Source organism: Moschus berezovskii, chromosome 7 (assembly GCF_049115385.1).
Source record: "Moschus berezovskii isolate FMDL1 chromosome 7, NW_MosBer_1.0, whole genome shotgun sequence".
Classification (NCBI taxonomy): domain Eukaryota; kingdom Metazoa; phylum Chordata; class Mammalia; order Artiodactyla; family Moschidae; genus Moschus; species Moschus berezovskii.
This window is the reverse complement of record NC_142466.1, coordinates 36,146,391-36,172,112: the sequence shown is the minus strand read 5'-3', so window position 1 is coordinate 36,172,112 and position 25,722 is coordinate 36,146,391. Positions and strand designations below refer to the sequence as shown.

Below are 25,722 nucleotides of genomic sequence, written 5' to 3'. Positions count from 1 at the left end.
ACAGACCTTTGTAGGCAAAGTAATGTTTCTGCTTTTTAATACACTGTCTATGTTTGTCTTTGCTTTTCTTCCACGGAGCAAGTGTCTTTTAATTTCATGGCTGCAGTCACCATCAACAGTGATTTTGGAGCCCAAGAAAATAAACTCTGTCACAGTTTCCATTGTTTCCCCATCTATATGCCATGAAGTGATGGGACCAAATGCCATGATCTTTGTTTTTTGAATGTTGAGTTTTAAGCCAGCTTTTTCTCTCTCTTCTTTCACCTTCATCAAGAGGCTCTTTAATTTCTCTTTGGTTTCTGCCATAAGGGTGGTGTCATCTGCATATCTGAGATTATTGATATTTCTCCTGACAATCTTGATTCCAGCTTGTGCTTCATCCAGCCTGGTATTTCGCATGATGTACTCTGCATATAAGTTAAATAAGCAGGGTGTTCAATATACAGCTTTGACGTAGTCCTTTTCCAGTTTGGAACCAGTCCATTGTTCCATGCCCAGTTCTAACTGTTGCTTCTTGACCTGCATACAGGTTTTTCAGGAGGCAGGTAAGGTGGTCTGGTGTTCCCATCTCTTTAAGAATTTTCCACAGTTTGTTGTGATCTACACAGTGAAAGGCTTTAGTGTAGTCAAAGAAGCAGAAGTAGATGATTTTCTGAAATTCTCTTTTTCTACGATCCAATGGAGGTTGGCAATTTGACAATAAGGAGTCACTGCAATAAGAAGCCCAAGCACCTCCACTAGAGAGTAGCCCCCACTCGCTACAACTAGAGAAAGCCCTCACACAGTAATGAAGATCCAGTATAGCCCAAATAAAGAAATAAAGAAGACCTAACCAACCAATGCATTTCCCTCAAGACAGAAGAGTTTGTAAATACCCGACTCCCAATAACTTTACGTGACAATGTATGAAACCTTTGTGTCACTCCTTAGGATGAGGCATGGAGAGTGAATGGGTGCTTCAGACATAAAACTAAAATGAAAAACAATATAAAACTGCATTAGACAGCGAGTACAACTATGTAATAAATATGCATAGCATAAAAAGCCTGGATCGGAATACATCAAAATAAAGGCTTCAGTCTCTCCTAGAATGTAGTGATAGATATTTTTTTCCTGTTTTTGGATTTTCTATAAGCAGTTTTATTAAAAATGGGGAGGGAGGTTCAAGAGGAGGGGCCATGTGTATACCTATGGCTGGTTCATGTTCACGCATGGCAGAAACCAATAAACATTATAAAGCAATTATCCTTCAATTAAAAATAAATAATTTTTAAAAATAACATTAAAAATGAATTAACTCTCACATCCTACAATAGTCTAAATAAAAGAACACTTAAGAATAGGGCAAACAGGGGTCTCTTTAGCTGTAGGGGCCTGAAGCAGGGAGGTTGAATAGGTAAGCAATAAGCATTTTGTTGGTTTCCTGATTCTTTCCTGGCTAAGTACAGGAAGAGAGAAGACAAACCCATCTAAAGGAAGCCATATGCCAAAAGCATAAAACACTGAGATTCCCATATCCCCCAAGAAGGAGAGATCTTGATATCTCAATGAGAAGTAAGGATTGATTCGCTAACTGTGCTATTTTAATGTGTGTGTGTGTCTATCAAGGTCAGAGGTAAGTCTGGACCATCTGGGATGAGTCTCTTCTTTGCATAACCTGGTTTGATTCCAGAGCACACAATAATATTACCACATCCACACAGCTTATGAACTGGGAGTTTGCGAATCCTCTTCAAATATGCCAGTGTCAACTGGGGGTTTCTGAAAGGGCCCATTTAAACCTGACCATCACTATAATGCGTTACTGAGACAGCAGCGTGCAAAAAATGGTATCAAAGGAAAACAAAAGAATGTTGTCCTTTTATTGTAATCCGTTGGAAGAGAGGTGACGAATGCTTTGAAACGAAGCATTTAACAGGAGAACACTGAACACTGTGTCACTAGGAGGAAGCAGCCTTGTTTATCTACAAGATAAGGGCCATGTGTTGCCAGGTGCATTGCTAACTCTTTCCAGAAACTTTGTGTCTGGGTTGGAAATGACCTGAGTATCTCTTCCCCCAGAGGCTCTGGTTTTCTAATTACTAGTGGAATGTGGTATAAAGGCCAAAGTTGTGATCTTTTATTAGGTTACAAGTTCACTGTCAGCCTGAGGTATTATATTTTTTATCCATTTTCTTTAGAATAACTGCCTTAGAGGTCTCCTTCATGTTGAGTCCTAATGCTTTTTTTTCCAAATCTCCTGAAACCTAGATAAACTCAACACATACCCACCTCGTCTAAGTTACAACGGTCAGGGGCTCTTTTGCATGCTTAAGAGACTGAAGTGACGGCCTTTAGATTGACAGGGCAGGCTGGGCACTCACTGAGCCCACGAGAACCTCTCATTAGCACACACACACCAGCCACGAAGCAGGGCCAGATCCCCGTGAAGTTGCCAGAACTCAGACACTAACTATAGACGCTGTCAGATGGGCTGCCTGGAAGGGCTACTGCCATGTGAACCTCCTTCTCCTTGAATATCTTTTCACCCTTTCAGTTTGATAGTCAGGAGTTCTTTTCTGTTGGTTGGTTTTGTATGTTTTAGGGGATGGGGAGTATGATGGGAAAAGGTACTCATTTCTATACTGTTGCGGCTACTAAAAGGCAAAGTTGAGGGTAACTGCCAACGGCTACTCCTTTCTCTTCTTTTTGTTCACTTGATCTGTTTGGATAAATGCACAAGGGAAAAAGGCAGACAGAATGGCTCTGAAAAGTTGCACTCTGTTTCAAAGCTGATAAAACAATGTGTTTCAGCTTAGGAGAAAAATATATTATAAAGTGTCTGAGCAATTAAACCAATGGTACTTGCAAACATCTGCCGTCCAGTACTGTTGCCTGTGTTCAAACAAAGCCTCCCAGTGTCTTTGGCAAACCAGGGTGAGATAAGCTGGGTGCCATTTGCTAAATGAACTCTTCCAGATTACAGTTCTATGGCCTGAGGGAATTCATTCAAACCCACATGGGAAAATTAATTGCCAAAGTGGTAGTTATTCCCTAAAAAAAAAAAAAACAACCCTAAAAACAAACAACAAAACTGGAACCTGGAGTGAAGTTGGCAGTAAGTCAATGAGTATTTTATTAACCTTTGCCAAACCATGTTTACTATTTACGTCTGAATCACAGAATCCTAAAGTTATAAAAGGGAAAAATGAGACTTCTGGTTGAGAATGGCTTCTAACAGGACTGCTGCTTCCCTTACAATTTCTCCAGTCCATACCTATAAAGATAAATCCAAAGATAGAAACTTTCAATACTATTAAAGATGACCAGTCCAATGCACAATATGGGGAAAATGGCTAACAATGCAGACGCATTCTGAACTTTGGCTCTCTTATTTAATAGTTGAGTAACTTTCTCACCTGCAGAGTAGCAATGATGGGGACATTTTCACAGGCTGGTTATGAGGACTGGAGAAGACATGCCTGTAAAGCCTTCACCCCTATGCATGACACCAAGTAAATACTTAGTAAATGTTAGCATGAGTAGCATAACTTCATGGTTATTAATATTGTCATTATAAAACAGGATTTCCTCTGTCGTCCTGAAATTGTAGCAAATGGAGAAAGTAATGGCAAAGCATGTTCTAGATTTACTGAGAGGTGCTCATTTTAGTGTATCTCCTATTCCTAGTCCCAGTCCTATCTGCAACTAATATAAAGGAGAAACTGGCAGAGAAGTGTGTCCTCTGGGTGAATATTTGGAAAAAGAGACTATAATAACCTCCCCTTCCCCATGGGGGAAGACACCTGGTGTTTCTTCTCTAAGAGGTTAAGGGAGGGACATCCTAAGAAAAATTCTAAGTTTTAGGGTTTCAAACACCCCCATTTTTCATTAACTAAAAGACTTAATGTCTATCCTTCCCCTGAAGGTTGGTGAGGCAACAGGTCTGGTGAGTATCCCATGTGTTCCTTGGTCTTGGAGAAAAGACAGGAAAGAGACGGTAGAGTTGAGGGAAGAAGTGACTGAGAGGCTGCTTAGGTTTCCACTGCATTCACGGCAAGGTTAAAAGAATGCTGCATGGTTGGGCAGACACCACCTTGAGATGCTGGCCTTTTTCCATTTCACCTACGTCTCAACAAGGAGCCCCATCTGCCATGTAAAAGCAAGTCAATCACAGAGGCTGCTGGAATCAAAAGCAGGGAGAGAAACCCGATCCCTCAAAGCAAGGGTTCTACAGAGTTCAGGATCCTTTGTCTCCCAGCTCCTCCAAGGAGACCATCAGAGAGCCAGAGCCAGCAAGGGGAAACTGGCCACACAGAAGTGTCAATGACCCACTAGGTACAGGCAGAGAAGCGGAGACAACGAACAGTGAAAGGAACTGCCTCTTGTCCTCTGTCCTGTCCTTCTTTCCCACTTAAATCCCTTGAGAGGAGACAGCTCTGAAGTGCCATCTTTAGCCTGATTTGCAGTAGGAATGTGGATAGAGTTTTGAATTGCATGTACAACTGACACTTAAAACTCATTATGAGTGAGGCTTATTAATCTGTTCTAATAATCAAAAGTGACTGAAAACACTGCAGAATCTGAGCAAAATGCCAACCAGGGAACCATCACCCAGGGGTGGAAATGGCAGCTAACAGAGCATATTTAGAAAAAATTTCATATTTTTGATTCATTGTGTGAGATTTCTCAATAAAGTATATGTTATTATTATTACTAGTGATAAGGCTGATGGGGCCAGATTTAAAAGAGAACCGTATGAAGAGGCTTCAATTCACAACCAACGCTGGCTTTAAATCATGAAACAGAAATTGTCTGAGAAAAGGCATAAAAGATGCCAATCATTCTACCATGAGCCCACTGACCCAGATGATCAAGCCGACACAAACCAGAAAACGGGGCTACTAACCCTCTCTATTCACTAGGAATGCTCTGTGAAAACATTTTTTCATGCAGTAGTCCTCATCAGCATCTTCCTGTAACCAAACAAGTAACACACACACACACAAAAGACTTTGCCCAGAAATTTAAGGACAAACCATGGTGCTATCTGAAATCTAGAGCCCGCATCACAAAGCACTGGTACATGGAGAGAGCCTCGACAGTGTACCCTGACCACTATACTTCTCCATTCCTTTTCTTGGCTCAGAATACCAGAGAATCACACAGGAAAAGAGGAAGCATCTGTTGAGAGCAGAGGTTCACTAGGTCAAAGTTTCCCGGGAACAAAGAATTGGAAGGGAAACAATATACACTAACTTGTCTTTTAGCTGAAGAGGGATCAACTCAGTGAAGCCTGTGACCAGTTGAAACAGAGATATACCTTGGGAATGCATTCAAGAGTCCAAAGCATTCCTAAAATGGAAGATTTCTAATGTTTTTTAAAACCACTTTATTATATAACTACATGTGTAAAATAAACAGCGAGTAGGAAGCTGCCGTGTAGCCCAGGGAGCTCAGCTTGGTGCTCTGTGATGATCTAGAAAGTTAGGATGGGGTGGGGGTGGGAGGAAGGCTCAAGAGGGAGGGGATGGATGTGTACACATAGCTGATTCATGCTGCTGTACAGAAGAAACAAACACAATATTGTAAAGCAACTTTACTTCAATTAAAAGAAAATAAAATCCCCACTTTATAGAGGTATGATTCACAAGTTAAAAAGTAGTACCTATTTAATGTCTATAACTCAATGAGTTTGATGATAAGTATACACCTCTGAAACCATCACCACCATTAAGGCCATAAACAAGAAAGAAATCTTAGTAACAATACAGATGGACCTGGAGAGTATTCAGTTCAGTTCAGTTCAGTCACTCAGTCATGTCCGACTCTCCGCGACCCCATGAATCACAGCACGCCAGGCCTCCCTGTCCATCACCAACTCCCGGAGTTCACTCAAACTCATGTCCACAGAGTCGGTGATGCCATCCAGCCATCTCATTCTCGGTCGTCCCCTTCTCCTCCCGCCCCCAACCTTTCCTAGCATCAGAGTCTTTTCCAGTGAGTCAACTCTTCGCATGATGTGGCCAAAGTACTGCAGTTTCAGCTTTAGCGTCAGTCCTTCCAATGAACACCCAGGACTGATCTCCTTTAGAATGGACTGGTTGGATCTCCTTGCAGTCCAAGGGACTCTCAAGAGTCTTCTCCAACACCACAGTTCAAAAGCATCAATTCTTCAGCGATCAGCTTTCTTCACAGTCCAACTCTCACATCCATACATGACCACGGGAAAAACCATAGCCTTGACTGGTTCCAAATAGGAAAAGGAGTACGTCAAGGCTGTATATTGTCGCCTTGCTTATTTAACTTATATGCAGAGTACATCATGAGGAACGCTGGGCTGGAAGAAGCACAAGCTGGAATCAAGATTGCTGGGAGAAATATCAATAACCTCAGATATGCAGATGACACTACCATTATGGCAGAAAGTGAAGAGGAACACAAAGGCCTCTTGATGAAAGTGAAAGAGGAGAGTGAAAAGGTTGGCTTGAAGCTCAACATTCAGAAAACAAAGATCATGGCATCTGGTCCCATCACTTCATGGGAAATAGATGGAAAAACAGTGGAAACAGTGTCAGACTTTATTTTTTGGGGCTCCAAAATCACTGCAGATGCTGATTGCAGCCATGAAATTAAAAGATGCTTACTCCTTGGAAGGAAAGTTATGACCAACCTTGATAGTATATTAAAAAGCAGAGACATTACTTTGCCAACAAAGGTCCGTCTAGTCAAGGAGAGTATTAAGCTAGGTGAAATAAGCCAGGTACAGAAAGACAACAATTATATGTTCTGTCTTACATGTGGAATCCAAGATAGTCAAATTCACAAAAGCGTAGTAGAATAGTGGTTGTCAGGAATGGTGGGGATGAGAAAATGGAGAGGTGATATCCAAATAGTACACAGGTTTAGACATGCAACTAAATATATTCTGGAGATGAACTATACAGCTTAGTGTCTATAACTAATAACACTGCATTGTATACTTAACGTTTGCTAAGAGGATAGATCTTATGTTAACTGCTTGTGCCACACACATGCAAAATAACAAAGCAAGTGGGGGGAAGCTCTGGGAACTGAGGGGTATGATGTCTTGATGTTTAAGATTTTAAATGTTTCTGAAACTCCAGTACTTTGGCCACCTCATGCGACGAGTTGACTCACTGGAAAAGACTCTGATGCTGGGAAGGATTGGGGGCGGGAGGAGAAGGGGACAACAGAGAATGAGATGGCTGGATGGCATCACCAACTCGATGGACATGAGTTTGAGTGAACTCCAGGAGTGGTGATGGACAGGGAGGCCTGGCGTGCTGTGACTCATGGGGTCGCAAAGAGTCGGACACGACTGAGTGACTGAACTGAACATTAAAAAAGTAATGTAACCTCCCACAACAATGAAAAAAGTAAACAAAAATGTGTGAATCAACCATTCTGAGACTGGTTGACAGGCAATACCATTAATAGAAGGGGACCCTTAAAGAAGGGGAAACAAATGAGGTAAATCCTGAAATCCCTTGGATTTCTGTTTACAGACACTCTGTAGGTTGCTAGATAAGGAAGGGAATCCTACACAGAGCATGGTACTCTCACTGAAGTCAGGGAGGCAGAGGAGGCTGGAATTTGCAGAGCAGAGTACCATAAGGAAATGTACCATACAGAACAAGAATGCCAGAAGTTTTTCATGAGGATGTCTGAGACTCCTGCTGGAGTCTATGATGGTGGTACTATGTCACCTTTGTATAGGATGAGACTCCACAGGTTGAGCAAAAAATGCTGGGGAAACTATAAGCTGAACCACTTTCAGAGCTCACAGAGGATTGGAGATGTTCACGCTTAACACACGTGCCTTAGTACTAGGATCAGTCTAGCCTTCTTTAAACAAAATTTTCAAAGGATCAAGTTGATCAGCAAATAATTGCTTGTCATATCAAGCAATTATTGTCTTTCTCTTAAAGAAAGACAGTAATATCCAGTGCTCAAAAATATAAAAAAGTCCAGCATCCAACCAAGAATCACTAGACACAGAAAGAAGTTAGGACATATAAGTCATAATGAGAAGAAAGGTCAGTCAGTCAAAACAGATGCAAAATGACAGAAATGGTGGAATTAACTGACAATGGGCCTAAAACATGATCGTAACAGTTGTGTTTAAGTATTTAAAGGACAATATGTACCTAATAAAAAGGGAAATGTATGACACAAATAACTAAATATAACTTCTATAAATGAACAACATAATATCTAAAATGAAAAATTCACTGTATGGGATTAGTAGTAGATTAGACACTGCAGAAGAAAAGGTGCTGAACTTGAAACATTGAAAAAGAAATTATTCAAACAGAAGGACAGACAGAGGAAGATTGGAAAAAGTCTTAGTAACCTATGAAACAACACGAAGTGTTACAGTGTATGTTTAAAAGTGATGGGGCAGACAAAATCTTTGAAGATATAATGGCCAAAATTTCCAAATTTGATAAAAATAATAAACCCATAGATTTAGGGTATTTAATAAACTTAAGCAGCATAAACACAAAGAAAACCACACCAAGACACACTGTAATTAAACTGCTGCAAACTACAGATAAACGGGTAAAAAAATTATAACACAATTCTCACCAGAAAATAGGCATGTCAGAAAACAATGGAATAGAAGGGGCTGAATGTGTGTCTTGTGGGGTGAAGTGGGGGGCATAGAAACCCTACACTTAGAATTCTATATTCAACAAAAACATCCTTCAAAAATTAAAGTGAAATAAAACTTAACCAGATAAACAAAAGTTCAGTAAATTCATTACCAGTAGGCCTGAATCAGAATAAATATGAAAAGAAATTCTCAAGTAGAAGGAAAAAGATTTACTTACACTAAGATCTATAAATGAAAAAAAGAAAAGCACCAGAAATGGTAAAGAGATGGGCAAATCTTTAAAATATTTTTCCTACTTTAAAATTTTTTAAAAGACTATCAACTAGTAAAAGAAAGGTAGTAACAACATAGTGAGGTTTATAACACACGTATCAGTAAAATATATGCCAATGAGATCCAAAAGGGGAAAGAAGGGAAATGGAAGCAAAACAATATATGATTTTTATATTATACATGAAATAGAATAATATTTAAAAGTAGACTAATAAATTAAAAAGGCATATTATAATTTTGAGAGAAACCATTAAAATTAAAAGAGGGACAGTTAGTAAACCAATAGTGGGGATAAAATGAAATATTAAGAAAACACTAAATCCAAAAAGGTAAGAAAACAGAACAAAGGATAGGACAAACAGTAAATAAATAGCAAGATAACAGATTTAAACACAACTATAAAAGTATAAAAGGGCTTCCAGGGTAGCTCAAATGGTAAAGAATCTGCCGGCAATGTGGGAGGCCTGGGTTTGACCCCAAGGTTGGGAAGATCCCCTGGAAAAGGGCATGGTAACCAACTCCAGTATTCTTGCCTGGAGAATTCCATGGACAGAACAGCCTGGTGGGCTACAGTCCATGGGGTCTCAAAGAGGTGGACACGACTGCGTGATTCACTCACTTTCACTCACAAAAGTAATTACATTAAGTGTAAATGACCCAAATGAGTAGCTCTAAAACTATGGTCGACTGGTCCCTTAACAGAAATCAACATAGAACATCAAACTGTACTGGCAATCACTGTACTGTTCATTATCATTAAATGCACAGAGAAAAGAATCAGTTTCACTTAAGAAAATGCTTCATGTAGCAGTACAAATTATTGACATTATTAAATCATGACCATTAAGTACCTCTTTTATAAACTACTCCCTCCTCTTTATCTTTTGTAATATTTCACGGCATAACATCTATTTTGTCTGATATCATTAATAGCTCTTTTATCTTTCTTATGATTACTGCCTGCATGGTATATCTTAAGTAATCCTTTTATTTTTAATCTATTTATATCTTTGGACATAAATTTTGTCTCTTGTGGACAGCAAATAGTTGGATCTTCCTTTCTTTATCCAGTCTGATCATCTGTGCCTTTTGATGGTTGTTATTCAATTTCTAATAAAATAGTAATTGATATGGTTATATTTACAGTTAGGAAGACATAGCAATTACAAGTCCATTCTCATCTAACAACAAAACCTAAAAATAAAATGATGCAAAAACTAAAAGAATTGAAAGGAGAACACACAGTTCAATAATATATTTGATCATTTCAATAGTCTACTCTCAATGACTGGCAAAATAATTAAACAAAAAGTCATCAGGGATAGAGACTTGAACAAACATATTAATCAACATTCCATAACTGACACTTGTAGACCACGGCATCCAAAACCAGCAGAATATACATGCTTTTCAAACATACTTGGAACATTCTTCAAGAGGTATGATATGCTAGGCCATAAAATAAATCTCAAAAAATTTGTAAAACTTGAAAAAAGTGTACTTTTCAACCATAATGAAATTAAATTAGAAATCAATAGTTGAAATAAACTTGAGAAATTTCTAAATTCTTCAAATTAAACAACACACTTCTAAATAATCTTTGGTCAAAAAATATGTCATGAGGGAAATTATTTAAAATTGAATTAAAAACTACAGCATATCAAAATTATGGGATATAGCTAAACAATACTAAGATGGCAATTCATAGCTTTGAAAAATCTATGTTAAAAAAGAATAATGGTTTCAAATCAGCAATTTAAGCTTTCACCTTAAGAAACTAGAAAAAGAAAAGCCAACTAAACTCAAGGTAAGCAGAAGAAAAGAAATAGAGTGGAAATAAGAAATTATAGTACAAATCAATGAAATAGAAAAAAGAGAAAATTACTGAAAAAATATGTCTTTTACAAAAAAATCACAAGATTGACAAAAAAGAAAAATAGGTTTTCAAACTTAAGAATAAAAGAGGGGACACTGCTACTTAAACTACTGAAATGAAAAGACATCTAAGGGAATACTATGAACAACTTTGTGTCAACAAATTAGACAAGTTGGATGAAAAGGATAAATTTCTAGAAAGATAGAAATTCCCAAAACAGACATAAGAAGAAACAGATTCAATTTGTGTTTTTTTGTTTTGTTTTGTTTTCATTACTCTAGGAGATTTGAAAAAAAAAATACTGCTGCAATTCATGACTATAGTGTTCTGCCTATGTTTCCCTTCAGGAGTTTTACAGTATTGGGTATTACGTTTAGGTCTTTAATCCATTTTGAGTTTATTTTTACATGTGGTATTAGAGAATGTTCTAATTTGATTCCTTTACACACATCTGTCCAGTTTTCCCAGTACCACTAATTCAAGAAAGAGACTTATCTTTTCTCCATTATATATTCTTGCCTTCTTTGCTGCAGACTGATTGACCATAATTGTGTGGGTTTATTTCTGGGCTTTCTATTCTGTTCCATTGATCTAAAAGTCTGCATTTTGTTTGTTTGTTGTTTTAACTTTTAATTTTATATTTGAGTATGCTTGTTGACAATGTGTTAGCTTTGGATGGACAGCAAAAGGATTCAATTATATATATAATGGATCTATTCTTGTTCAAATTCTTTTCCCATTTACATTATTACATAATAATGAGCAGACTTGCTTGTACTATACACTAAACACGTTTTTTGCCAATTCCACACTATTTTGACTACTGTAGCTTTGTTGTATAGTTAGAAGTCAGGAAGTGTGATTCCTCTGGCTCGTTCTTCTTTCTCAAGATTGTTTTGGCTATTTGGGGTCTTTTGTGTTTCCATATAAATTAAAATTTTTTTGTCTTAGTTCATGAAAAATGCCATTGCTAATTTGATAGGAATTGCATTGAATCTGTATATTGCCTTGAGTAGTATAGTCATTTTAACAATATTGATTCTTCCAATCCAAGAACACATATATATTTCCATCTGTTTGTGTCACCTTCAATTTCGTTTTTCAGTGTCTTATAGTTTTTTGAGTACAGCTCTTTTGCCCCTTAGGTAGATTTATTCCTAGATATTTTATTCTTTTTGATGCAATGGTATATGAAATTGTTTCCTTAATTTCTCTTTAAGATAGTTCATTATTAGTATATAGAAATACAAAAGATTTCTGTATATTAATTCCAGAAATCTTATGAAATTCACTGGTGGACTCTAATTTGGAAGCATATTTAAGATTTTCTATGAATATTATCCCCTGGAGAAGGAAACAGCAACCCACACCAGTATTCTTGCCTGGAGAATTCCATGGACAGAGGAATCTGATGGGCTACAGTCCAGAGTCGCAAAAAGTCGGACACGACTAAATGACTAACACACACACACATATAATATGATCTAATATGTGAACAGTGACAATTTTACCTCTTCTTCTCCAATTTAGATTCCCTTTCTTTTTCTTCTCTAATTGCTGGGGTTAGGACTTCCAAAACTATGTTGAATAAAAGTAGTAAGAGTGAGCATCCTTGTCTTATTCCTGACCTTAGAGGAAATGCTTTCAGCTTTTCACCATTGAGTATGATGTTAGCTGTGGGTTTGTCATATATGGCCATTATTATGTTGAGGTATTTTCCCTCTATGCGCACTTTCTTAAGAATTTTTTATCATAAATGGATATTGAATTTTATCAATAGCTTTGTCTGCATCTTTTGAGATGATCATATGATTTCTATTCTTCAGTTATTTAATGTGGTGTATCACACTCATTTGCAAAATTTTGAAAATTCCCTGCTTCACAGAAATAAATCTCATACTACTCAAGGCAATCTACAGATTCAATGCAATCCCTGTCAAATTACCAATGGCATTTTTCACGAACTAAGACAAAAAGATTTTAAATTTATACGGAAACACAAAAGACCCCAAATAGGCAAAACAAATGTATTGCTGAAGTTGGTTTGCTAGTAACTTGAGGACTTTTGCATCTATGTTCATCAGTGATATTGTCCTTATAATTTTCCTTTTTTGTGATATCTTTGATTTTGGTATCAGAGTGATGCTGGCCTCATAGAATAAGTTCAGAAATGTTTCTTCCTCTGCAGATTTTTTGGAATAGTTTCAGAAGGACAGGTTGTTTGGCAGAATTCACCTGTGAAGCTATGTGGTCTTGGGCTTTTGTTTGTTGGCAGTTTTTAAATTAATGATTTCATTTTAGTACTGGTAGCTGGTCTGTTCGGAGAAGGCAATGGCACCCAACTCCAGTACTCTTGCCTGGAAAATCCCATGGATGGAGGAGCCTGAAAGGCTGCAGTCCAAGGGGTCGCTGAGGGTCGGACATGACTGAGCGACTTCACTTTCACTTTTCACTTTCATGCATTGGAGAAGGAAATGGCAACCCACTGCAGTGTTCTTGCCTGGAGAATCCCAGGGACGGGGGAGCCTGGTGGGCTGCCGTCTATGGGGTCGCACAGAGTTGGACACGACTGAAGTGACTTAGCAGCAGCAGCAAATGATCTGTTTATATTTTCTACTTGCTCATGCTTTTGCACAGCAAAAGAAGCCATAAACAAATTGAAAAGACAACCTATGGACTGGGAAAACATATTTGTAAATGATGCTATTGACAAGGGATTTATTTTCAAAATATATAAACACTTCATATAGTTTAATATAAAAAACACAAACAACCCAATCAAAAATGAGCAGAAGACTTAACCAGACATCTCTCCAAAGAAGACAAATAGATGGCCAACAGTCACATGAAAAGATGCCTAATATTATTAATTATTGTTGTTTAGTCACTAAGCTGTGTCCAAGTCTTTTGCAACCCCATGGACTGTAGCCTGCCAGGCTCCTCCACCCATGGGATTTCCCAGACAAGATTACTGGAGTGGGTTGCCATTTCCTTCTCCAGGGGATCTTCCCAACCCAGGGATTGAACCAACATCTCCTGCATTGCAGGTGGATTCTTTACCACTGAGCCATGAAGGAAGCCCTATCACTAATTATTAGAGAAAGGCAAATCAAAACTACAATGAGGTGTCACCTCACACCAGTCAGAATAGCCATCATTAAAATGTCTCCAAATAATAAATGCTGGAGAGAGTGTGGAGAAAAAGGAACCCTCCCATGCTGTTGGTGGCAATCTGAATTGGCATAGCCACTATGCAGAACAGTACGGAGGTTCCTTAAAAATCTAAAAACATTTCTCCAAAGAAGACATAAAGATGGCTAACAAACACATGAAAAGATGCTCAACATCCCTCATAATCAGAGAAATGCAAATCAAAACCACAATGAGATACCATTTCACACCAATCAGAATGGCTGCTATCCAAAAGTCTACATGCAATAAATGCTGAAGAGGGTGTGGAGAGAAGGGAACCCTCTTACACTGTTGGTGGGAATGCAAACTAGTACAGCCACTATGGAGAACAGTGTGGAGATTCCTCAAAAAACTGGAAATAGAACTTCCATATGATCCAGCAATCGCACTCCTGGGCATACACACTGAGGAAACCAGAATTGAAAGAGACATATGTACTCCAATGTTCATTGCAGCACTGTTTATAATAGCCAGGACATGGAAGCAACCTAGATGTCCATCTGCAGACGAATGGATAAGAAAGCTTTGGTACATATACACAATGGAGTATTACTCAGCCATTAAAAAGAATGCATTTGAATCAGTTCTAATGAGGTAGATGAAACTAGAGTCTATTATAAAGAGTGAAGTAAGCCAGAAGGAAAAACACCAATACAGTATACTAAGGCATATATATGGAATTTAGAAAGATGCAAATGATAACCCTGTATACAAGACAGCAAAAGAGACACAGGTGTATAGAACAGTCTTTGGGACTCAGTGGGAGAGGGTGAGGGTGGGATGATTTGGGAGAATGGCATTGAAACATGTATATTATCATATGTGAAACAAATCACCAGTTCAGGGTCGATGCATGTTACAGAATGCTTGGGGCTGGTGTGCAGGGATGACCCAGAGGGGGGATAAAGGGAGGAGGGAGGTGGGAGGGGGGTTCAGGAAGGGGAACTCATGTACACCCAGGGCGGATTCATGTCAATGTATGGCAAAACCAACCAATATAATATTGTAAAATAATTAGCCTCCAATAAAAAAAAATAAAATAAAAAGCAGAGACATTAAAAAAAAACACATCTGAAACAAAAGTAACACTGAAAACAAAAGTAAAACTGGGAAATAAAGAAATGCACAATTAAAAACAAAACAAAACAAAAATCTAAAAACAGAGTTTTCATATGATCCTGCAATTCCACTCTTGGGCATACATCTGGAGAAAACCATAATTTGAAAAGATATATGCACCCCAATGTTCACTGCAGTAGTGTTTACAATAGTCAAGACATGGAAGCAGTCTAAGTGTCCATCAGCAGAAGAATGGATAAATAAGATGTGGTACGTATATACAACTGAATATTATTCAACCATAAAAAATAATGAAATAGTGCCATTTGCAGCAACAAGGATGGACCTAGAGATTATCACAGAAGTGAAATGAGTCAGAAAGAGAAAGGCAAATATCATGTGATATAACTTATATGTGGAATCTAAAAAAAAATGATACAAGTGAACTTATTTACAAAACAGAAACAGACTCACAAATATAGAAAACAAACATATTTACCAAAGACGATGAGGGGAGCACAGGAAGAAGTAAATTAGGGAGTTGGGATTAACATAAGCACACAACTATACATAAAATACATAAACAGCAAGGACAGACAGTATAATGCAGGGAACTATATTCAATAGCTTATAATATATAATGGAAAAGAATATGAAAAAATATATATTTATATACTATATAATATGTACATATATATAACTGAATCATTTTGCTTTTGCTGTATAACTGAAACTGACAACATTGTAAATTAACTAATTCAATTAAAAATGGTTAAAAATTTAAAAAAAAAAGAAGACATAGAAAACCTGAGTAGATCTCTAACAAAGTAACAAATTGAATAAGTAACTAAAAATTTTCTAGCAGAGAAAAGCTTAGGTCCAGTTAGTTTTACTGGTGAAACCTATCAAACATTTGAATAAATAATACCAATCCTTCCTAACTTCCTAACCTTCAGCAAGCATTAGATTAAAAATTAGGATTATTTATAAAACAAAATACCACTGCAAGAAAAGGAAACAGATTGATACTCACAACATGAATGAATCTCAAAAATATAATGCTGACCAGAAGCCTGTCCAAAAAAAAAGGACAAACTATATAATTCCATCTATATGAAGTTTTAGAAAAGGCAGATCTAATATATAGTGAGAGAAAGCTGACCAGTGTTTTCTGGAATTGGGAGTGAGCTGCCCCAGGGAATTTTTTGTGGTGACTAAATAGTCTGTATCTTGATTGTGCCGGTCATCACAAGGTATGAAACTAACTGAAATATGGGCTTCCCTGGTGGCTCAGAAAGTAAAGAATCCACCTGCAATGCAGGATGCCCAGATTTGATCCCTGGGTCAGGAAGATCCCCTGGAGACGAGAAACGCTGCCTACTTCAGTATTCTTGCCTAGAGAATTCCATGGACAGAAGAGCCTGTCAGGCTACAGTCCATAGGGCCATAAAGAGTCAGACACGACTAAGTGACTAACACTTTCACACACACACACAACTAAATGTACATGTAAAATGGGTACTTTATATTTCACACAACCCACCTCAGTAAAACTGATTTTAAAATGAAAGATATAAAATATTATCTGATTTTAAAATTTTAAATTCATTAAAAAATAAGTGGAAATATGGAATGAAAAAATAAAAAATTCCTTGCTTCAACTGGGTTCAGTTCAGTTCAGTTCAGTCGCTCAGTTGTGTCCGACTCTTTGTGATCCCATGAATCACAGCACGCCAGGCCTCCCTGTCCAGCACCAACTCCCGGAGTTCACTCAAACTCATGTCCATCGAGTCGGTGATGCCATCCAGCCATCTCATTCTCTGTCGTCCCCGTCTCCTCCCGCCCCCAATCCCTCCTAGCATCAGAGTCTTTTCCAGTGAGTCAACTCGTCGCATGAGGTGGCCAAAGTATTGGAGTTTCAGCTTTAGCATCAATCCTTCCAATGAACACCCAGGATTGATCTCTTTTAGAATGGACCGGTTGGATCTCCTTGCAGTCCAAGAGACTCTCAAGTCTTCTCCAGCACCAACTGGGTAGAGGTGTTAAAAATACTATTTTTTAAATGAAGGTCACAGTGAGGAAAATACAGGTGAATGCTTCTGAAATTTTAATCAATAATTATTAGAATCATTAAATGCACACACACTACATATCTTCAAGAATATAATTAGCATTATATATCATATATGAAAAAGTGAAAAAAAATGAAAAAAGAAAAAGTGAACTGTACAAAAAATTGTGTTGGTGATATTCTGTATATGTAAACAAATTTAGTCTTCTGTGTTTGTGTGTGTTTTCCGGCACTCAGTCATGTCTGACTTTCTGTGGCCCCATAAACTGTACCCCGCCAGGCTCCTCTGTCCATGGGATTTTCCAGGCAACAATACTGGAGTGGGTAGCCATGCCCTCTTCCAAGGGATCTTCCCGACCCAGGGATAAAACCTGCATCTCCTGCATTGCAGGCAAACTCTTCACCACTAGCGCCACCTTTCTAATATATACTTATTACAAAAAAAAAAAAAAAAGGCTTAGCTCTTCCCTTCTGTGGCCATCACTGAATCGCCAGCAGCCAAAATGAAGTTCAATCCCTTTGTGACTTCTGACCGAAGCAAGAATCGAAAAAGGCATTTCAATGCGCCTTCCCACATTCTCAAGAAAATTGTCTTCTCCTCTTTCTAAAGAGCTAAGACAGAAGTACAACGTTCGATCCATGCCCATCCAAAAGGATGATGAAGTTCAGGTTGTACGAGGGCACTACAAAGGGCAGCAAATTGGCAAAGTAGTCCAGGTTTACAGGAAGAAATACATCATCTACATTGAAAGAGTGCAGCGGGAGAAGGCTAATGGGACAACTGTCCATGTGGGCATTCACCCCAGCAAGGTCTGCTGCTGCTGCTAAGTTGCTTCAGTCATGTCTGACTCTGTGAGAACCCATAGACGGCAGCCCAGCAGGCTCCCCTGTCCCTGGGATTCTCCAGGTGGTTATTACCAGACTAAAACTGGACAAAGACCGCAAAAAGATCCTCGAACGTAAAGCCAAATCTCGCCAAGTAGGAAAGGAAAAGGGCAAATATAAGGAAGAAACAATTGAGAAGAGGGAAGAATAAAGTCATCTTGTCTACAGCTTTCATTAAAAACTGTTAAAATGGAAAAAAAAAAGGCTTATAGAAATACAAAAAAAAAAACACTGAAGTTTTAAAAAATTAAAGTTACATCGGAGTTTGCAATAGTAAATAGATTCAGCAGCCTAATACAAATGAGTAACACTATCAAAGTTTTCTAAAAATAAACGAATATACATAATGTTGACTTAGGAAAGGCTTTTTTTTTTTTAATAAAACCCCAGGCATCTTACAATGCTTAAATTTCTTTTTTTTTAAATTTTTTATTTTTATTGGAGGCCAATTATTTTACAATATTATATTGGTTGGTTTTGCCATACATTGACATGAATCTGTCCCAGGTGTACATGAGTTCCCCTTCTTGAACCCCCCTCCCACCTCCCTCCTCCCCTTATCCTCCCTCTGGGTCATCCCCGCATGCCAGCCCCGAGCATCCTGTAACATGCATCGACCCTGAACTGGCGATTCATTTCACATATGATAATATACATGTTTCAATGCCATTCTCCCAAATCATCCCACCCTCACCCTCTCCCACTGAGTCCCAAAGACTGTTCTATACATCTGTGTCTCTTTTGCTGTCTTGTATACAGGGTTGTCATTTGCATCTTTCTAAATTCCATATATATGCATTTGTATACTGTATTGGTGTTTTTCCTTCTGGCTTACTTCACTCTGTATAATAGACTCTAGTTTCATCTACCTCACTAGAACTGATTCAAATGCATTCTTTTTAATGGCTGAGTAATACTCCATTGTGTATATGTACCAAAGCTTTCTTATCCATTCGTCTGCAGATGGACATCTAGGTTGCTTCCATGTCCTGGCTATTATAAACAGTGCTGCAATGAACATTGGAGTACATATGTCTCTTTCAATTCTGGTTTCCTCGGTGTGTATGCCCAGGAGTGCGATTGCTGGATCATATGGCAGTTCTATTGCCAGTTTTTTAAGGAATCTCCATACTGTTCTCCATAGTGGCTGTACTAGTTTGCATTCCCACCAACAGTGTAAGAGGGTTCCCTTCTCTCCACACCCTCTTCAGCATTTATTGCATGTAGACTTCAAGATAATTTAATACTTCCATAAACCATAATGATTGTGGCAAATTTTATTATCCATATTTGTCCTCAACAATATCTTTTAAAATGATTTTCCTGTTAAGTGTGAATTTAACACTCTTTCCAAGAAGAGTGTCAAATTCTTTCACTGAATCTGGGTAGGCTTGTAACTACAGCAGGCTTCTGACTTCTGAAACTAGGTCACAAAAGGTGATACAGCTCTTACCTGGTTCTCTCGGGCCACTCTCTTTTCTGGAACTCAGCCATCATGAAGTGAGTAAGCCCAAACAGATTTATGGAAAGAACCATGTGGATGTCCTCAATGACAGCCCAGCTGCAGTCCCAGCTGAGAGCCAGCATCAACCAAAAGACATGTGAGCAAATGAGGCTTTGGCTGATTGTAGTTTCCAGTAATACATTCCTTCACAGTCTTCAAAACTTTCTAGCTGAGGCCTGAGACACTATGGAACAGAGAAAAGCTGCTGTGCCCTTTCTGAATTCCTGACCCACAGAATCTGGAACCATAAGAAAATGGTTGTTTGTTTTGTACCACTAAGTTTGGGGTTATTTGTTACACAGCAGTAAAGAAAAACCACAGAGAAAAAAAAGAGACTGGGCGAAAATATAGAAACATGTTGAATAAGTTAAAAAATAATATACAGAAAATATGAAGAGTTTATAACACTCAATATGGAAAAGCGAAGAGTCCAGTCAAATATTCAAATGCCATACACAAGGAATTTGGAGAAGAAAAAATGAGCAGATGCTCACCTCTATTAGACTGACACAAATTTTAAATTTTAATAGTACCAAGTGAGGCTGTGTGTAAACTAAAGAAGTTTGGAAGGCAATTTGGTCTTTCCTATCAAAATTTAAAATATGCACATCCTTTGACTTGTCAATTTCACTTCTAGAAATCTACTTACAGAAATACTAGCAAATGACTGTAAAGATTTTTGTACAAGTGTTTACTGCAACATTGCTTCTAATAGCAAAAAAAAAGATATATTTGATGTTTATTGTAGTTCAGTTCAGTCGCTCAGTCGTGTCCGACTGTTTGCGACCCCATGAATCACAGCATGCCAGGCCTCTCTGTCCATCACCAACTCCCGGAGTTCACTCACTCATGTTCATCGAGTTGGTGATGCCATCCATCCATCTCATTCTCTGTCGTCCCCGTCTCCTCCCTCCCCCCAAACCCTCCCAGCATCAGAGTCCTTTCCAGTGGGAGAAATATCAATAACCTCAGATACGCAGATGACACCATCCTTATGGCAGAAAGTGAAGAGGAACTCCAAGGCCTCTTGATGAAAGTGAAAGAGGAGAGTGAAAAGTTTGGCTTGAAGCTCAACATTCAGAAAACAAAGATCATGGCATCTGGTCCCATCACTTCATGGGAAATAGATGGGGAAACAGTGGAAACAGTGTCAGACTTTATTTTTTTGGGCTCCAAAATCACTGCGGATGCTGATTGCAGCCATGAAATTAAAAGACGCTTACTCCCTGGAAGGAAAGTTATGACCAACCTAGATAGTATATTGAAAAGCAGAGACATTACTTTGCCAACCAAGGTCCGTCTAGTCAAGACTATGGTTTTTCCTGTGGTCATGTATGGATGTGAGAGTTGGACTGTGAAGAAAGCTGATCGCCGAAGAATTGATGCTTTTGAACTGTGGTGCTGGAGAAGACTCTTGAGAGTCCCTTGGACTGCAAGGAGATCAGTCCTGGGTGTTCATTGGAAGGACTGATGCTAAAACTGAAACTCCAATACTTTGGCCACCTCATGCGATGAGTTTATTGTAGAGGCATAGTTAAATATATAATAGGATATTGATACGATGAAATCTACAGTAAAGGTACAAAGAATGGGGGAGACTATTATGCCTTGATACGGATGATCACCAAAATACATGGTTAACAATGAAAAACACAGAAAAGTTAGTTTGGTCTTCCTTGAAAGCCAAACAACTGTGCACGTGAAAACAGTTAGGCTGTTGAGTAGGTAGGGAGATATGAGATCCATGAAGATAAGGAAGAGAAATGATGGATACCAAGCTACTGTCAGTGGCTGCCTCTGGGGAGCACAGTAGAAGTGGGGATTTTTCACATTTCGTTCTAAATGGTGATCAGTGCTATGGAGAAAAAAAATAGCAGGAACAAAAGATAAATGCTGGTACCAAAACTGAAAAAGACACGTGTACCCCAATGTTCATTGCAGCACTATTTACAAAAGTTAGAACATGGAAGCAACCTAGCTGTCCATCAACAGGTGAACAGATAAAGAAGCTGTGGTACATAAATATAAGGAACGCATTTGAGTCAGTTCTAATGAAGTGGACAGACCTAGAGCCTATTACACAGAGTGAAGTAAGTCAGAAAGAGAAATATAAATATCGGATACTGATGCATATATATGGAGTCTAGAAAGATTGTACTGATGAATTTATTTTCAGGGCAGCAATGGAGAACCAGACATAGAGAACAGATCTAAGGACACAGGGGGAGGGGAGGAGGGAGAGATGTATGGAGAGAGTAACATGGAAACTTACAATACCATGTGTAAAATAGCCAATGGAAATTTGCTGTATGACTCAGAGAAGTCAAACAGGGGCTCTGTGACAATCTAGAAGGGTGGGGAGGGAGACAGAAGGGAGGTTCGGGGGGAGGGGACACGGGTTCACGTGTGGCTGATTCTTGTTGAGGTATGACAGAAAACCACAAAATTCTGTAAAGCAAATACCCTTCAATTAAAAAAAAAGTGGAAAAAAAAGAAATGCTAGTGAGGTTTATGTAAATAATCAAATAATATATATTTCTCATCTTTACACACATGAAATTACAAGAACATCTTTGGAAATAATACGTGCCAAATTTAGAATAGTGTTTACTTCAACAGAGGGAAAAGGGGAAAATCCTCTAAGAGTTTAAAAACCAGGTGATGTGGATACCTAAGGCCCTCTTAGAGATTAGCCACCACAGAGATCACCCAAATTACTGAAATTATTTTCAAATATCAAAAAATACATACAGAAAATGAATGGCAAAAATTAGAGCACTTTGTATGGATTGGTATTATCCATATTGTGGGTTCAGTTCAGTTCAGTTCGGTCGCTCAGTCGTGTCCGAATCTTTGCGACCCCATGAATCACAGCACACCAGGCCTCCCTGTCCATCACCAACTCTCGGAGTTCACTCAAACTCATGTCCATCGAGTCGGTGATGCCATCCAGCCATCTCATTCTCTGTCGTCCCCTTCTCCCTCCCCCAATCCTTCCCAGCATCAGAGTCTTTTCCAGGGAGTCAACTCGTCGCATGAGGTGGCCAAAGTATTGGAGTTTCAGCTTTAGCATCAGTCCTTCCAATGAACACCCAGGATTGATCTCCTCTAGAATGGACTAGTGGGATCTCCTTGCAGTCCGAGGGACTCTCAAGAGTCTTCTCCAGCACCACAGTTCAAAAGCATCGATTCTTCGGCGATCAGCTTTCTTCACAGTCCAACTCTCACATCCATACATGACCACAGGAAAAACCATAGTCTTGACTAGACGGACCTTGGTTGCAAAGTAATGTCTCTGCTTTTTAATATACTATCTAGGTTGGTCATAACTTTCCTTCCAAGGAGTAAGCGTCTTTTAATTTCATGGCTGCAATCAGCATCCGCAGTGATTTTGGAACCCAAAAAAATAAAGTCTGACACTGTTTCCACTGTTTTCCCGTTTTCCATATTGAGAAGATCTGAAATGCTTTCAAACACTAAAGAACTCTCTAAATCAGACATCAAGTTATAGTGTAGATAGACCACCCCAAAATTTTGATATTTCTTACTTTTAGCTGCCATTAAAATATGGACCTGTTAAATGGAGTGAGGGTTATTTGGCCCAACTGCTACACAGCTTACATTATTTATAGAAATTTATTAACTTGATGGTCATTCCTTATTCATTAAGATTACTCACCCATAGTTTCAAGGTTGAACTATAAAAACTCCACATTGTATTAGATCTTCAATCATTCATCATATGCCAAGAACCAGCACTAGCTAGAGGGGCCACTTGTAGTTATAAAAATAATAAACTTACATGTCAGTATTAAGATGGGTGTGGTGCTGGAGAAGACTCTTGAAGAGTCCCTTGGACTGCAAGGAGATCCAACCAGTCCATTCTAAAGGAGATCAATCCTGGGTGTTCATTGGAAGGACTGATGCTAAAGCTGAAACTGCAATACTTTGGCCACCTCATGCGACGAGTTGACTCACTGGAAAAGAGTCTGATGCTAGGAAGGATTAGGGGTGGGAGGAGATGGGGATGACAGAGAACGAGATGGCTGGATGGCATCACCGACTCAATGGACATGAGTTTGAGTGAACTCCAGGAGTTGGTCATGGACAGGGAGGCCTGGCGTGCTGTGATTCGTGGGGTCGCAAAGAGTTGGACACGACTGAGCGACTGAACTGAAGTATCATCTGAACCATTCCACAATTTACTACAAACAACACACGTAAGCACTTAAGCACAGTACCATCTGAGTGTTTGGATTTGTATATTCCAAGTTTCTCTATTTCTTTAATTATTCTGGCTTTTTTCATGCAAAACACATTACAATTTGGGTGTTTGATCTTTAAGCAGAGGCACGTTTTTGTTTGGAGAAAAGGACTAATTAGAAAAATACTAGGCAACCAGAAGATATATAAAGAATGTGCTGTGACTGATACGAGTATTTTTTTTAAGTAAGCTTAGATGTATTTTTTTTCCAAAGCAACACACATCCTCTATCCTTCCTCAGTCCTGTTTGCTCAGCTGGATGTCCACAGGGTCCAATTTTCCCTCCAATTGCCCTTGCATGCTAATATAATTGCTGCTCATATGGGTAATTGGTCAGCCTAGAGCAGCATTTGTATGCATTTGTTCACTTACAGTATCTGGCAGCTTCTCAAATGATTTTGCAGTATTATAATACTGTCGTGTGTTTTTAGTTTTTGTCTCTTTATAACTAGCTAAATAGAGGTGAATCCTTAAGAATGCTATATTTTTTAAGTGTTTCAAAAGCAGGCATATAGAAATACAAATTCTCTTTTTAAGCAGCTCATGGTCCTTTTCACTTATCAAACGAAGAGTAAATGAACTGGAGTCTGAAATGGATAATGTTCTGTCTTACCTTCCCTCATTGCTTTCCTCCCTGTGTATGCGTGCTCAGCTGCTTCAGTAACGTCCGACTCTGCAACCCTATGTACAAAAAGCCTGCCAGGCTCCTCTGTCCATGGGATTTTCCAGGCAAGAATACTGGAGTGGATAGCCATGCCCTTCTCCAGGGGATCTTAAGTAGATTCAAACAAACTTCAGCTTAAAAAAGAAAATGACAAGCCAGTTTCACTTAATATGCCCTTGATGAATCCGTAAAAGTAATAATTTTACTGAATCTCAGCCTTTTAGTATATTTTCAATATTTCCTTTGACAGCATAGGAAGTAAACATGAGGCACTCCACCTGTATTCCAAAGTATGACTCTTCATTCTTGAGGGAAAAAAGCACTGGTGTAACTTTTGAGTTGCAAGCTGAACTAACCACATTTTTCATGGATAGCATTTTTTACTTGAAAGAATAACTGACAAGCTTTCATTTTTCAGACAGGGATATATGGAAAATATTTTCTCAAGATGAGTGAAGTGAACCTGCCACATTAAGGGAAATCACTGACACTGCGGTTACCAGTAATAAAACTCAAGTTTTTACATGAAAATGAGGATTTTGCAAAATGTAATGCATGAGCTGAACAGTGTTCTAATACTTACTTTTCCTGAACAAGATCAGTGGTGATATTAGTTTTAAATTTTAATCTAATTTTTATTTTGTTTTTATAGAATGAATCTGTCAACACTTGAAAGATCTGTGTTACGCCAATAGTTTACAAGTGACTAATAAACGATGTCACAGAATCATGTTTGGGTTAAGAGAACTTTCCAAAGTGAAAAAGAGACCACTGGCTTTTAATGTAACAGAGTTGGAAATCCTTGGTATTGTTTCTGGTTCTACAATGTAACTAAACTTTAAGGAACCATAACTTGTTAAGACTTTTATATTATCAAAGAAGAATATCCACAGACAATTGAAAAGACTATTAACATATTCTTCCTTCTTCCAATTCCGTTATTTGAATGAGATGAGGTTTTTCTAGATATTTCAGCCAAAATAAAAATGCAATGGATTGAGTGTTCCATGAAGATCCAACTTTCTTTTTTAAAGCCAGATATTAGAGCTTTGAAAAAAATTTACAATCATGTCTAAGTAAAAAGCATTATTTATGTTAACAAGCAATAGGTTTATTATATGTTTAAATGAATAAATAAGCATTTAAAATACTTCTCATTTTTAATTTCTAATATAGTCAATATTGATAAAGACATTCTATATAAGCAAAAACTCTTTGGGGCATGTAATAATTTTTATGAAAATAAAGACATTCTGAGACCAAAAACTTGAGAATTACAATTTATCACCACTGAGAAAGCACAATTATCGTATA

General features: G+C 38.3%; 1 pseudogene across 1 annotated transcript; it reads left to right on the top strand.

Annotated features, from left to right (window-relative positions):
• Positions 1-17,508: 17,508 nt before the first annotated feature.
• On the top strand, positions 17,509-18,127 carry LOC129557292 (large ribosomal subunit protein uL24-like; annotated as a pseudogene). The gene is made up of 2 exons (XR_016037762.1): positions 17,509-17,901; positions 17,999-18,127. The product of XR_016037762.1 is annotated as a large ribosomal subunit protein uL24-like (transcript).
• Positions 18,128-25,722: the final 7,595 nt, after the last annotated feature.